We start from the raw sequence: 12,904 nt of genomic DNA on the forward strand, positions 1-12,904 counted from the left end.
GTAGAGGGTGCCTTACCATTTCCTGGGCTTTCCTCTCCATCAATAACACTTGATTGACAATTGGTATTAGTAGTTATCAGAGTTAAAGGAGAAAGTGGACCCCCTTTTTAACAAGAGTTGTTTCCTTTACTATTACTACAGGGAGTCAGGTTGGAATCAGGACCAGTAACTTCCTAGAGTTCTTGGGCATAAGGTCTTAAGCTGTCTTCCCCAGAAGAAATAGTAGTCAAAATGGTTAAAGAATCATTACATGTAAATGAATATTATATATTGCTCTGTACTTTAGATTATATAAAATTAAGGATGAACAGTTGAATATATTTTTTAAAATAACAAAACAAAGTCATAAAGGATTTTAGAATACTAAAAGCCATGATTAGAATAACTAGGCTTGGTCTTCATGCTTAGTAGAGTGGCAAGTAAAGCTCTCAGGAGCAAGTGAACAGGTAAAATAAGGAAAATCTGAAACTGTGGAAAGTCAATGACCATCTAACATGTTTCTTTTCAGATAGAGATGCCTAATAGGTTTTTAGAGACTTCAGAAAAATGAAACAGAAAGAGTATGTCAAAAGTTAATATTCCCTTCTCTCTATCAGGCCTAAGAAAATCCAAAACCCAAATGGAATTGCTCTTGGTAACTGCAAAACATCCAACAGTTTCTTCTCTGCTTGAATTTTAATATAAAAAGATTAATGGACCTGTTGCTCAACATGTTAAATTAAATAAAATGAAGAGATTAAAAATCCCTTTCCCGTTATGGAGTGCCACATTTAAAGTCCTAGCGTGTAAAGTAGACCATTAGTTTTCAGTCAAGTTTTGTAATAGGCTTATTTATGAATTTATCTCACCTTCTCTGCAGCAAGTCATGCAGGGAATACTCAGTATTACCATTCTACTTAATTCATTGAAAACTCATTCCACTGATAAATAATGCAAGGCCTTAATTATCATCATCATTGTTTTTATTTTTTTATTGTTATTATATATCTGTCAGTTTGTTTTAAGGAGATCACAGTTTGTGAACCATTTGTAGGCATTAGGAGGAATATTTAGGATGCAATGACACTGTTAACCTCCTTTCTTAGAGCACATCCTATTTCCAGAATTGCTATAGCAAACATTATAATTTTATAAAATGCAAGAAGTTTGATGCTTCTGTTTCTGAAACAATTTTAATATTATCTGTCAGGATTCCATGAATCAGAAAGTTAATAACTTTTATTTTTATTGGAATAAATAAAAGAACTTGGCTCACTCAGACTAGGAAGGTCTATTGAACATTTTTCTCAAATTTCCACAAGATATGTATCTCAATGACCAATTATTTCCCCAGAAGGGAAACATTAGGCTTTTATGTCAAGTCTCAGATGGAGGTCAGAACTTGGAATGGGAACTCTAAATTCATTCGTTTATCAACTAATGTTTATTGAGTAGCTTTTTTGGATGAAACACTATTAGTGTTCCTAAAAGAGTGAGGAATATGATTTGAGATTCTTTGTGGAAGGTAATATAAAATTCTTCATGGATTCATAAAATTTCAAAATTAGACAGGATCTCAGTACAGCCATCTAGGTAGGACATCAACCCTCCCAAAATAATGCATGTGACAATGTGCCTGATAAATGTTCATGCAGATTTTGCTTGAAGATCTTTAATAAAGAGGTATTCACGACCTCCTAAGGCAGCCCATGAAGAAAAAAAAAATTTGAATCTTACTCCCTATGTGATCCTGAACAAGTCACTTGACCTATCTGCTCCAAGTCCACATCAATAAGCTGAAAAACTTTAGACAACATGTTGTCTAATGTCCCTTAGAATTTTAGGTTTCTTTTCTATGATTCCATGATCCCAAGTGAAAAAAGGCAAATTTAAACTTGATATTAGGAAAAATGTCCTAACCGGACATTACAATTTGAAGGAGGGGTGATCAGTGACAAATACTGGGAAGGAGGGAAAGGGGGAAAGAGAAGAGAAAAATATAAGTGGAGATAAATAAAATGGCAGGAAATACACAATAATATTTCTCTGAATGTGAATGGGATGAACTGTCTCTCCCATAAAACAGAAACAGACTGTATTGAAAACCAGAATCCTACAATTTATGGTTTCAACTTATTAAAAGCAGAGTGATACATTTAGAGTAAAAGTAAAAGGCTGAAGCAGAATCAATTATGCTTCAGCTGAGGTTAAAAAAAAAAAAAAAGTCCTAATCTCAGACCAAGCAAAAGCAAAAAAAAAAAAAAAATCTAATTAAAAGAAATAAGGAAGGAAGTTACATCCTACTTAAAAATGCCATATATAATAAAGTAATATCAATATTAAATATATATACAGCAAGTAGTATCACATCCAAATTCCTAAAGAAGTTGAGAGCTACAAGAAGAATTAGACAGCAAAACTGTACTATAGGGAATCTCAGTCTTGCTTTATCAGAACCAGATAAATTGAACCACAAAATAAATAATAAAGAAGCTAAGAAGGTAAATAGAAGTTTAGAAAAGTTAGCGATGATAGACCTTTTTGGAAAATTGAACAGAGATAAAAAGAGGTATACTTTTTTTTCTCCATGGTTTATGGAACCTATATAAAAACTGACCATGTATTAGGGTATAAAAACTTTAAATCAAATGTAGAAATGCAGAAATGGTTAGTGCATTTTTCAGATCATGCTACAATAAAAAAATGCAATAAAAGGCCAAGGGAAAATAGACCAAAAATTAATTGGAAACTAAGTAATCTCCTAAAGAATGAATGGATGAAACAATAAAGCATAGACACAATAAATAACTTTATCCAAGAGAATGTCAATAATAAGACAACATGCCAAAATTTGTGAGATGCAGCCACAATAATTATTAGGGGAAATTTTATATCTCTAGGTGCTTACTTACATAAAATAGAGAAAGAAAACATTAATGAATTGTGCCTACAACTAAAAAAGCTAGAAAAAAAATTAAAGCTCTCCAACTAAATACCAAAGTTGAAATTCTGAAAATAAAAGGAGATATTGATAAAATTGAAAGTAAGAAAACTATTGAATTAATATATAAAACTAAGAGTTGGTTTTATGAAAAAACCAACAAAATAGATAAACCTTTAGCTAATTTGATTAGAAAAAGGAAAGAAGAAAATCAAATTGTTAGTCTCAAAAGTAAAAGGGGAAAACTTTCCACCAATGAAGAGGAAATAAGAGCAATAATTAGGAGTTATTTTGCCCAACTACATGTCAACAAATTTGATAATCTAAGTGAAATGGGAGAATATAGATTGCAAAGATTAAGAGAAGAGGAAATAAATTATTTAAATAGTCTCATTTTAGAAAAAAAAATAGAATAAGCTTATTATTCAGCTTCCAAAGAAAAACTTTCTAGGGCCAATTGGCTTTATATGTAAATTCTACTAAACATCTAAAGAACACTTAATTACAATACTATGCAAACTATGTGGGGAAAAAAAAAAGAGTCCTACCAAATTCTTTTTATGACACAGATAAGGGTGCTGATACCTAAACTATATGAGGTTAAACACAGAGAAAGAAAATTATAGACCAATTTCCCCAATGAATATTGATGCAAAAATCTTAAATAAAATATTAGCAAAGAGATTACAGAAAGTCATCTCCAGGATAATACACTATGACCAAGTAGGATTTATACCAGGAATGGGGGCTGGTTCAATATTAGGAAAACTATTAGCATAATTGACTATATGAATAACCAAACTAACAAAAATCATATGATTATCTCAATAGAGGCAGAAAAAGCATTTGACAAAACCCAACACACATTCCCCTTAAAAACACTAAAGGGTAGAGGAATAAATGGAGTTTTCCTTAAAATTATCAGTAGCATCTATTTAAAATCATCAGCAAGCATCATATGTAATGGGAACAAATTAGAACCATTCCCAATAAGAACAAGAGTGAAACAAGGTTGCCCACTATCACCATTACTATTCAATAGTGTATTTAAAATGTTATCTTTGGCAATAAGAGAAGAAAAAGAGATTAAAGAAATTAGAGTAGGTAATGAGGAAACCAAATTATTGCTCTGCAGATGACATGATGGTATTCTCAAAGAATCCTAAAGAATCAACTAAAATACTACTAGAAACAATTCAGAACTTTAGCAAAGTTGCAGGATACAAAATAAATCTACAGAAATCATCCGTATTTCTATATATTACCAACAAAGTCCAGCAGCAAGAGATACAAAAAGAAATTCCATTCAAAATAACTGTTGGTACTATAAAATATTTGAGAGTCTACCTGCCAAGGCAAAGTCAGGAACTATATGAACACAATTACAGAACGTTTTCTACACACAAAAAAGTCATATCTAATCAATTGGAAAAAATATCAAGTGCCCATGGGTAAGCTAATTGAATATAATAAAAATGACAATACTAACTAATCTACTTATTCAGTGTCATACTAATCTACTTTCCAAGTAATTATTTTACAGATCTAGAAAAAAATAACAAATTTCATTTGGAAGAAGAAAAGTTAAGAATTTCAAGGGAATCAATGAAAAAAAATTACCAATAATCGTGATCTAGTTATGCCAGACCTAAAACTTTATTACAAAGCAGCAGTCATCAAAATCATTTAGTACTGGCTAAGAAATTCAGTAGAACAGGTTAGCTTCATAGGACAAAATAATGAAGGACTATAGTAATCTAGTGTTGAATAAACCCAAAGACCCCAGCTTTGGTTATAAAAACTCACTATTTGACCAAAACTACTGGGAAAATTGAAAACTAATATGGCAGAAACTAGGCATTGACCTACACCTAACACCATATACCAAGAAAAGGTTGAAATGGGTTCATGATTTGCACATAAAGAATATTATAAGCAAATTAGAAGAACATACAATAGTTTACCTCTCAAATCTGTGGATAAGGAAGGAATTTGTGGCCAAAGAAGACACCTCTCAGATTGGCTAAAATGACACAAAAAGATAATGATGAATGTTGGAGGGAATGTGGGAAAACTGGGACACCAATATGTTGTTAGTGGAACTGTGATCTGATCCAACTATTCCAGAGAGCAATTTGGAATTATGTCCAAAAGGCTATCAAAATGTGGATGCTCGGGGCAGCTAGGTGGTGCGGTGGATAGAGCACCAGCCCTAAATTCAGGAGGATCTGAGTTCAAATCTGGTCTCAGACACTTAACACGTCCTAGCTGTATGACCCTGGACAAGTCATTTAACCCTAGCCTCAAAAAAAAAAAAAAAAAAGAAAAGTGTGGATGTTCTTTGATCCAGCAGTGTTTCTACTGGGCTTATATTCCAAAGAGATTTTAAATGAGGGAAAGGGACCCACGTGTGCAAAAATGTTTGTGGCTGCCCTTTTTGTAGTGGCAAGAAACTGGAAACTGAATGGATGCCCATTAGTTGGAGAATGGCTGAATAAGTTATTATATATGCATGTTATGAAATATTATTATAAGAAATTATCAGCAGGATGATTTCATAATGGCATGGAAAAACATGTGAACTGATTCTAAGAGAAATTAGCAAAACCAGGAGATCATTGTACATGGCAACAACAAGATTATATGATGATCAATGGAAATGGCTCTTTTTAACAATGAGAAGATCCAGACCATTTCCAATGATTTTGTGATGAAGAGAACTATCTATGCCCAGAAAGAGGATTGTGGGAACTGAATATGGATCACAACATAGCATTTTCATTCTTTTTGTTGTTTTTTGCTTGCATTTTGTTTTCTTTATCATTTTTTTCCTTTTTGATTTGATTTTTCTTGTGCCGCAAGATAATTGTACAAATATGCATGTACATATTGAATTTAACATATATTTTTTACCATGTTTATAAAATAAAACAAAAATATAGGTTGGGAGCAAATATACCCTCAATCTCTAAAACAAATTACATTAGAGTATATGGATAGAGAACACCATATATAAGCATATAATAATCTAATAACATTTTTTTCCTTTGTCTTCATCATCTTTGCCTCCTCTAAGAGTTCAATCAGAACTATGACAGTTAATATGGAGGTCTTACTTTCATTAATGAACAGTAAAGGAATGACTTTTTTCATTTAAAATAAATAGCTTTTCAAATCTTTTATTTTTTTCCCTTATTATTGTCCTTCCATTTTTGTCCCTGAATGCCATTAGAATTTTTACGCAATTGAATCTCATCATGCTTTCTTTAAGTTGATGTTATATTTCACTGCTTCTCCATCTTTTTTAGGTAATATTTCTCATGATCTTCTAACCTTCTTTATTGAAAAATTAATTAATTTGAAAAATGATTTTGTTTTCTAAACTGAGGGTCCCCTTTGCTGCCATCTCTTTCCATTTGATAAATAGTAAATTTTGATTAAGGTGATTTCTATATTTTGTTGTGGTAATTTATACACATCAATTAAAAATATTTGTATCATATTGTAGCTAGTTTCTGTCTTTTTTTCTATTCTTATTCAATCTTTTATCATGAAGATTTTTAAATTGATAAAAATTTATGGCTTTTTAATTGAAAGCCACATCTTTTTTCTTATTTTTATTTTCTCTCTGCTTTGTACTAATGTTGGTTATTGGTCTAACAAGTAATTTCCTCTGACCACCTACTAATAGATTCTTTGGGAATAATTTGTACCAGAATAATTATTGGCTTCCTACCTGTTAATACATAATCAATTGTTTTTCTGATATTATTTCTGTGCTCAGTGTATCCAATACTTTTTGAAATTTTTTTTAAATTATTCTTTTTAGAAGTCTTTTCCGCTAGAGGGGCAGAGCCAAGATGGCAGAAAAGATACACCGAATTTGTAAGCTTTCTTCTTCCCTCATCACCAATTAATTAAATCAGCCTCAAAAATAACTCTAGACTTATAGAAACCACAAGGATTAGAAGCACAACATACCAGCTGAAGAGAATCTGGAGTCTCTACAGAAAAGGTCAGTTCCAAGGGGAGGAAGAAAAAAGGACTGCACAGATGGTTGGGTGCTAAGCCCACATTGTGCCGATCAGACTGTGGAGAACTCTGGAATAAGAGAAGCCCCTGAGATAGAGGAATCTGACACAGGCTGTTAAGTCTTCTCTGCATATAAAACAGCAGTTCAGAAGAGAAATCAAGCCACTTTAAAATATAAAGCTAGATCCTAGAACCACTCCAATCCGGAAGTGACCTAACAGATTTGTTTCTAAGAAAAAAAACAGACTTAAATGAAAAATTTGAGATACATCCACAAGACTGAAGAGAAACAGAAAAAAAGGTAAAAAGAACTCTTGAGAACTGTATCTCTGTTGTGGATATATAGAAAGTACGCATGGATAATTTGATTTTATTGATATAAAAAAGGGGGGAGTAGTAAAGGGAAGGGGGTAGTATCAGAAAAAGGGGAAGGAGTGATAAAAAGAGGGAAATTACATCCCAGGAAGAGGCATAGAAAATATACCACATCTGAGGGAATTTAGAGAGGGGGAGAAACACTGTGTGAATCTTACTCTCATCAGAATAGGTTCAAAGAGTAAATAATTGACATATTTGTTTTTCAGAGAAGTCTCTCTCATCTCATTAAAAGGGGGGAGGGGAAAAGGAAAAGCAAAAGGGGAATAAGGGAAGGGACTTGGAAGGAGGGGGAAGAGATACTAAAAAGGGAGGGCTTCACGTCACAATAGGGTCTGTAAATTAAATATTGGGGAAGGGGTTCAGGGGGGTCAAGGGAAAAAAGCATAATCTGGGGATAATATGATGGCAGGAAATACAAAATTAGTCAATTTAACTGTAAATGTGAATGGGATGAACTCTCCCATCAAATGGAGACAGATAGCAGACTGGATCAAAAGTCAGAACCCTACAATATGTTGTTTACAGGAAACACACTTAAAGCAGGAAGATACATACAGAGTAAGGGAAAAAGGTTGGAGCAGAATCTATTATGCTTCAGGTAAAGCCAAAAAAGCAACTAGCCCCAATGTTATACAAACTATTTGAAAAAATAGGGGATGAAGGAGTCCAGCCAAACTCCTTTTATGACACAGACACGATACTGATACCTACATCCTTATCTCAGATCAAGCAAAAGCATAAATTCATCTAATTAAAAGAGATAAGGAAGGAAGCTATATCCTGCTAAAAGATAGCATAAACAATGAAGTTATATCAATACTAACCATATATGCACCAAGTGATATAGCATCTAACTTTCTAAAGGAAAAGTTAAGAGAGTTGCAAGAAGAAATAGACAGTAAAACTATAATAGTGGGAGATCTCAACCTTGCACTCTCAGAGTTAGACAAATCAAACCACAAAACAAATAAGAAAGAAATTTAAAAAGTAAATAGAACATTAGAAAAACTAGGTATGATAGACCTTTGGAAAAAACTGAATGGTGATAGAAAGGAATATACTTTCTTCTCAACAGTTCATGGAACCTATACAAAAATAGACCATATATTAGGACATAAAGATCTCAAAATTAAATGCAGGAAGGCAGAAATAATAAATGCCTTCTTCTCAGATCACAATGCAATAAAAACTACATTCAATAAGAAGTTAGGGGTAAATAGACCAAAAAGTAATTGGAAACTGAATAATATCATCTTAAAGAATGACTAGGTGAAACAGCAAATTATAGAAACCATTAATAATTTCACCCAAGATAATGACAATGATGAGACATCATACCAAAATCTGTGGGATGCAGCTAAAGTGGTAATAAGGGGAAATATGTTTAGAGGCTTACTTGAACAAAATAGAGAAAGAGAAGATTAATGAATTGGGCCTGCAACATAAAAAGCTAGAAAAAGACCAAATTAAAAACCCCCAACCAAAAATCAAACTTGAAATACTAAAATTAAAAGGAGAAATCAATAATATTGAAAGTTTAAAAAAAACTATTAAATTCATAAATAAAACCAAGAGTTGGTTTTATGAAAAAGCCAATAAAAGAGATAAACCTTTGGTAAATCTGATCAGAAAAAGGAAAGAGGAAAATCAAATTGTTAGTCTTACAAATGAAAAGGGGGATCTTTCCACCAATGAAAAGGAAATTAGAGAAATAATGAGTTACTTTGCCCAACTTTATGCTAATTAATTTGATAACTTAAGTGAAATGGATAACTTCTTCCAAAAATATAGGCTTCCTAGATTAACAGAGGAGATAAATTGCTTAAATAGTCCCATTTCAGAAAAAGAAATAGAACAAGCTATTAATCAACTCCCCAGGAAAAAATCCTCAGGACCAGATGGATTTACATGTGAATTCTACCAAACATTTAAAGAACAACTAGCCCCAATGTTATACAAACTATTTGAAAAAATAGGGGATGAAGGAGTCCAGCCAAACTCCTTTTATGACACAGACATGGTACTGATACCTAAAACAGGTCGATCGAAAACTGAGAAAGAAAACTATAGACCAATTTCCTTAATGAATATTGATGCTAAAATCTTAAATAAGATATTAGCAAAAAGACTTCAGAAAATCATCCCCAGGATAATACACTATGATCAAGTAGGATTTATACCAGGAATGCAAGGCTGGTTTAATATTAGAAAAATTATTAGTATAATCGACCATATTAATAATCAAATTAATAAAAACCATATGATCATCTCAATAGATGCAGAAAAAGCATTTGATAAAATCCAACATCCATTCCTACTAAAAACTCTTGAGAGTATAGGAATAAATGGACTATTCCTTAGAATAGTCAGGAGCATATGTTTACGACCATCAGTAAGCATAATATGCAATGGATATAAACTGGAACTTTTCCCAGTAAGATCAGGAGTGAAACAAGGTTGCCCACTACCACCATTACTATTCAATATTGTATTAGAAATGTTAGCCTCAGCAATAAGAGTGGAGAAAGAGATTAAAGGAATAAGGGTATGTAATAAGGAAATCAAACTGTCACTTTTTACAGATGATATGATGATATACTTAGAAAACCCCAGAGATTCTAATAAAAAGTTATTAGAAATAATTCACAACTTTAGCAAAGTTGCTGAATACAAAATAAATCCACATAAATCCTCAGCATTTTTATACATCACCAACAAAATGCAACAGCAAGAGATACAAAGAGAAATTCCATTCCAAACAAATGTTGAGACAATAAAATATTTGGGAATCCATCTACCAAAGAAAAGTCAGGAATTATATGAGCAAAATTATGAAACATTTGCCACAAAAAAAAAGTCAGATTTAAATAATTGGAAAGACATCCAGTGCTCGTGGATAGGACGAGTGAATATAATAAAGATGACAATGCTCCCCAAACTAATCTATTTATTTAATGCTATACCAATCAGACTCTCAAGAAACTATTTTAGTGACCTAGAAAAAATAACAACAAAGTTCATATGGAAGAATAAAAGGTCAAGAATTTCAAGGGAATTAATGAAAAAAAAAGTCACATGAAGGTGGTCTAGATATACCTGATCTAAAACTATATTATATAGCAGCAGTCACCAAAACCATTTGGTATTGGCTAAGAAATAGACCGGTCGATCAGTGGAACAGATTAGAAAGGACAAAAAAGTGTACAACTTTAGCAATCTAGTGTTTGATAAACCCAAAGATACCAACATTAGGGATAAAAATGCATCATTTGAAAAAACTGTTGGGAAAAATGGAAATTAGTATGCCAGAAATTAGATATGGACCCACACTTAACATTATATACCAAGATAAGATCAAAATGGTTCCATGATTTAGGCATAAAGAATGAGATCATAAATAGATTAGAGGCACAGAGGATAGTCTACCTCTCAGACCTGTGGAGGAGGAAGGAATTTATGTCCAAAGAACTAGAGATCATTATTGATCACAAAATAGAAGATTTTGATTACATCAAACTAAAAAGTTTCTGTACAAACAATACTAATTCAAAAAAGATTAGAATGGAAGTAACAAATTGGGAAAATATTTTTATAGTTAAAGGTTCTGATAAAGGTCTCATTTCCAAAACATATAGAGAACTGATCCTAAATTATAAGAAACCAAACCATTCTCCAATTGATAAATGGTCAAAGGATATGAACAGACAATTCTCAGATAATGAAATTGAAACTATATCCACTCATATGAAAGAGTGTTCCAAATCACTACTGATCAGAGAAATGCAAATTAAGACAACTCTGAGATATCACTACTCATCTATCAGATAGGCTAAGATGACAGGAACAAATAATGATGAATGTTGGAGGGGATGTGGGAAAACTGGGACATTAATACATTGTTGGTGGAGTTGTGAAAGAATCCAGCCATTTTGGAGAGCATTCTGGAACTATCCCCCGAAAGTTATCAGATTGTGCATACCCTTTGATCCAGCAGTGCTACTACTGGGCTTATATCCCAAAGAAATACTAAAGAGGGGAAAGGGACCTGTATGTGCCAAAATGTTTGTAGCAGCTCTTTTCGTAGTGGCTAGAAACTGGAAGATGAATGGCTGTCCTTCAATTGGAGAATGGTTGGGTAAATTATGGTATATGAAGGCTATGGAATATTATTGCTCTGTAAGAAATGACCAGCAGGATGAATTCAGAAAGGCTTGGAGAGACTTGCATGAACTGATGCTGAGTGAAATGAGCAGAACCAGAAGATCACTATACACTTCAACAACAATACTGTATGAAGATGTATTCTGATGGAAGTGGATATCTTCAACATAAAGAAGATCTAACTCACTTCCAGCTAATCAATGATGGACAGAAACAACTATACCCAGACAAGGAATGCTTGGAATTGAATGTAAAATATTAGCACTACTGTCTATCTACCCAGGTTACTTATATCTTTGGAATCCAATACTTAACGTGCAAGAAAATTGGATTTACACACATATATTATATCTAGGTTATACTGTAACATATGTAAAATGTATGAGATTGCCTATCATCTAGGGGAGGGAGTAGAGGGAGGGAGGGGAAAATCTTGAAAAATGAATACAAGGGATAATGTTATAAAAAAAATTACTCATGCATATATACTGTCAAAAATGTATAATTATAAAATTAATAAAGAAAAAAAAGAAGTCTTTTCCAAGTTTATAATGGGCCTTTTTCCCAAAAAATTTACATTGAAATCCTGAGTAGTCACAAAAATATTTTCTTAGAATTCCTCATATGATTTTTCTATTTCTTATTTTTTTGCAGTAGATGTCTGTAAATCGATTGTAATTATTTGTGTAATGATATTTTTTCAACTATCATATTCCTATTAAACTAACCAAATATCTCATAAAATAAAGTTACCTTTGATGGCTAATTAAAACTAACTTTGCCAACTCAATTATTTTCTTGGTCAAGGAGAATGATTATTTTATTAGATGTAAATACTTTAGTTTTCAGTGAGACTATATCAAGATTAATATGATTCAGTTCTTCTAAGAATATGCCTACTCTTTAATCACTTGTCAAAGATCTCACTTTTAGAATATTAAGCTAAAGTAATGTGCATAACCAAGCTAAAATATTTTATTTCTAGCTTATTTTGCCCCCCTTAAGTTCTCTGCCATTTACTATTTTGGTGTATGAGGGAAATAGTGTTAGACATCTTGGGACACTATCAATTTCAGAACAGATAAGAAATGACCTAAAAGATTATCTAGAATACAATCTATACCTGAACTGTATTCCTTTCTATACTACCTTTGACTAAAGCTTTCCTTGAATACTTATAGTAAAAGGGAACTTCTATTGCCTAAAAACAGGGGTTCTCAAACTACTGCCAGTGGGCCAGATGCCGCCCGCTAAGGACGTTTATGCGGCCTGCCAGGTTATGGCAAATGGGCTGAGGGGCGGAGAGAGAGTGTGAATTTTTGTTTTTACTATATCTGGCCCTCCAACAGTCTGAGAGACAATTGCCCTTAGCAATCCTTTTAGCTTAGTTTTAATGGTTAGAAAATTTTTCAT

General features: G+C 32.5%; 1 long non-coding RNA gene across 1 annotated transcript in view; it reads left to right on the forward strand.

The window, feature by feature from the left end:
- The window catches only part of LOC141561806 (uncharacterized), a 58,295-nt gene extending 50,889 nt beyond the window's left edge, over positions 1-7,406 (forward strand). The window contains exon 4 of the long non-coding RNA XR_012488164.1: positions 6,750-7,406. This is a non-coding gene — a long non-coding RNA (uncharacterized LOC141561806). The remainder of the gene's footprint in view (positions 1-6,749) is intronic.
- The last annotated feature ends 5,498 nt before the right edge of the window (positions 7,407-12,904 follow it).

Source organism: Sminthopsis crassicaudata, chromosome 3 (genome assembly GCF_048593235.1).
Source record: "Sminthopsis crassicaudata isolate SCR6 chromosome 3, ASM4859323v1, whole genome shotgun sequence".
Taxonomy (NCBI): Eukaryota; Metazoa; Chordata; class Mammalia; order Dasyuromorphia; family Dasyuridae; genus Sminthopsis; species Sminthopsis crassicaudata.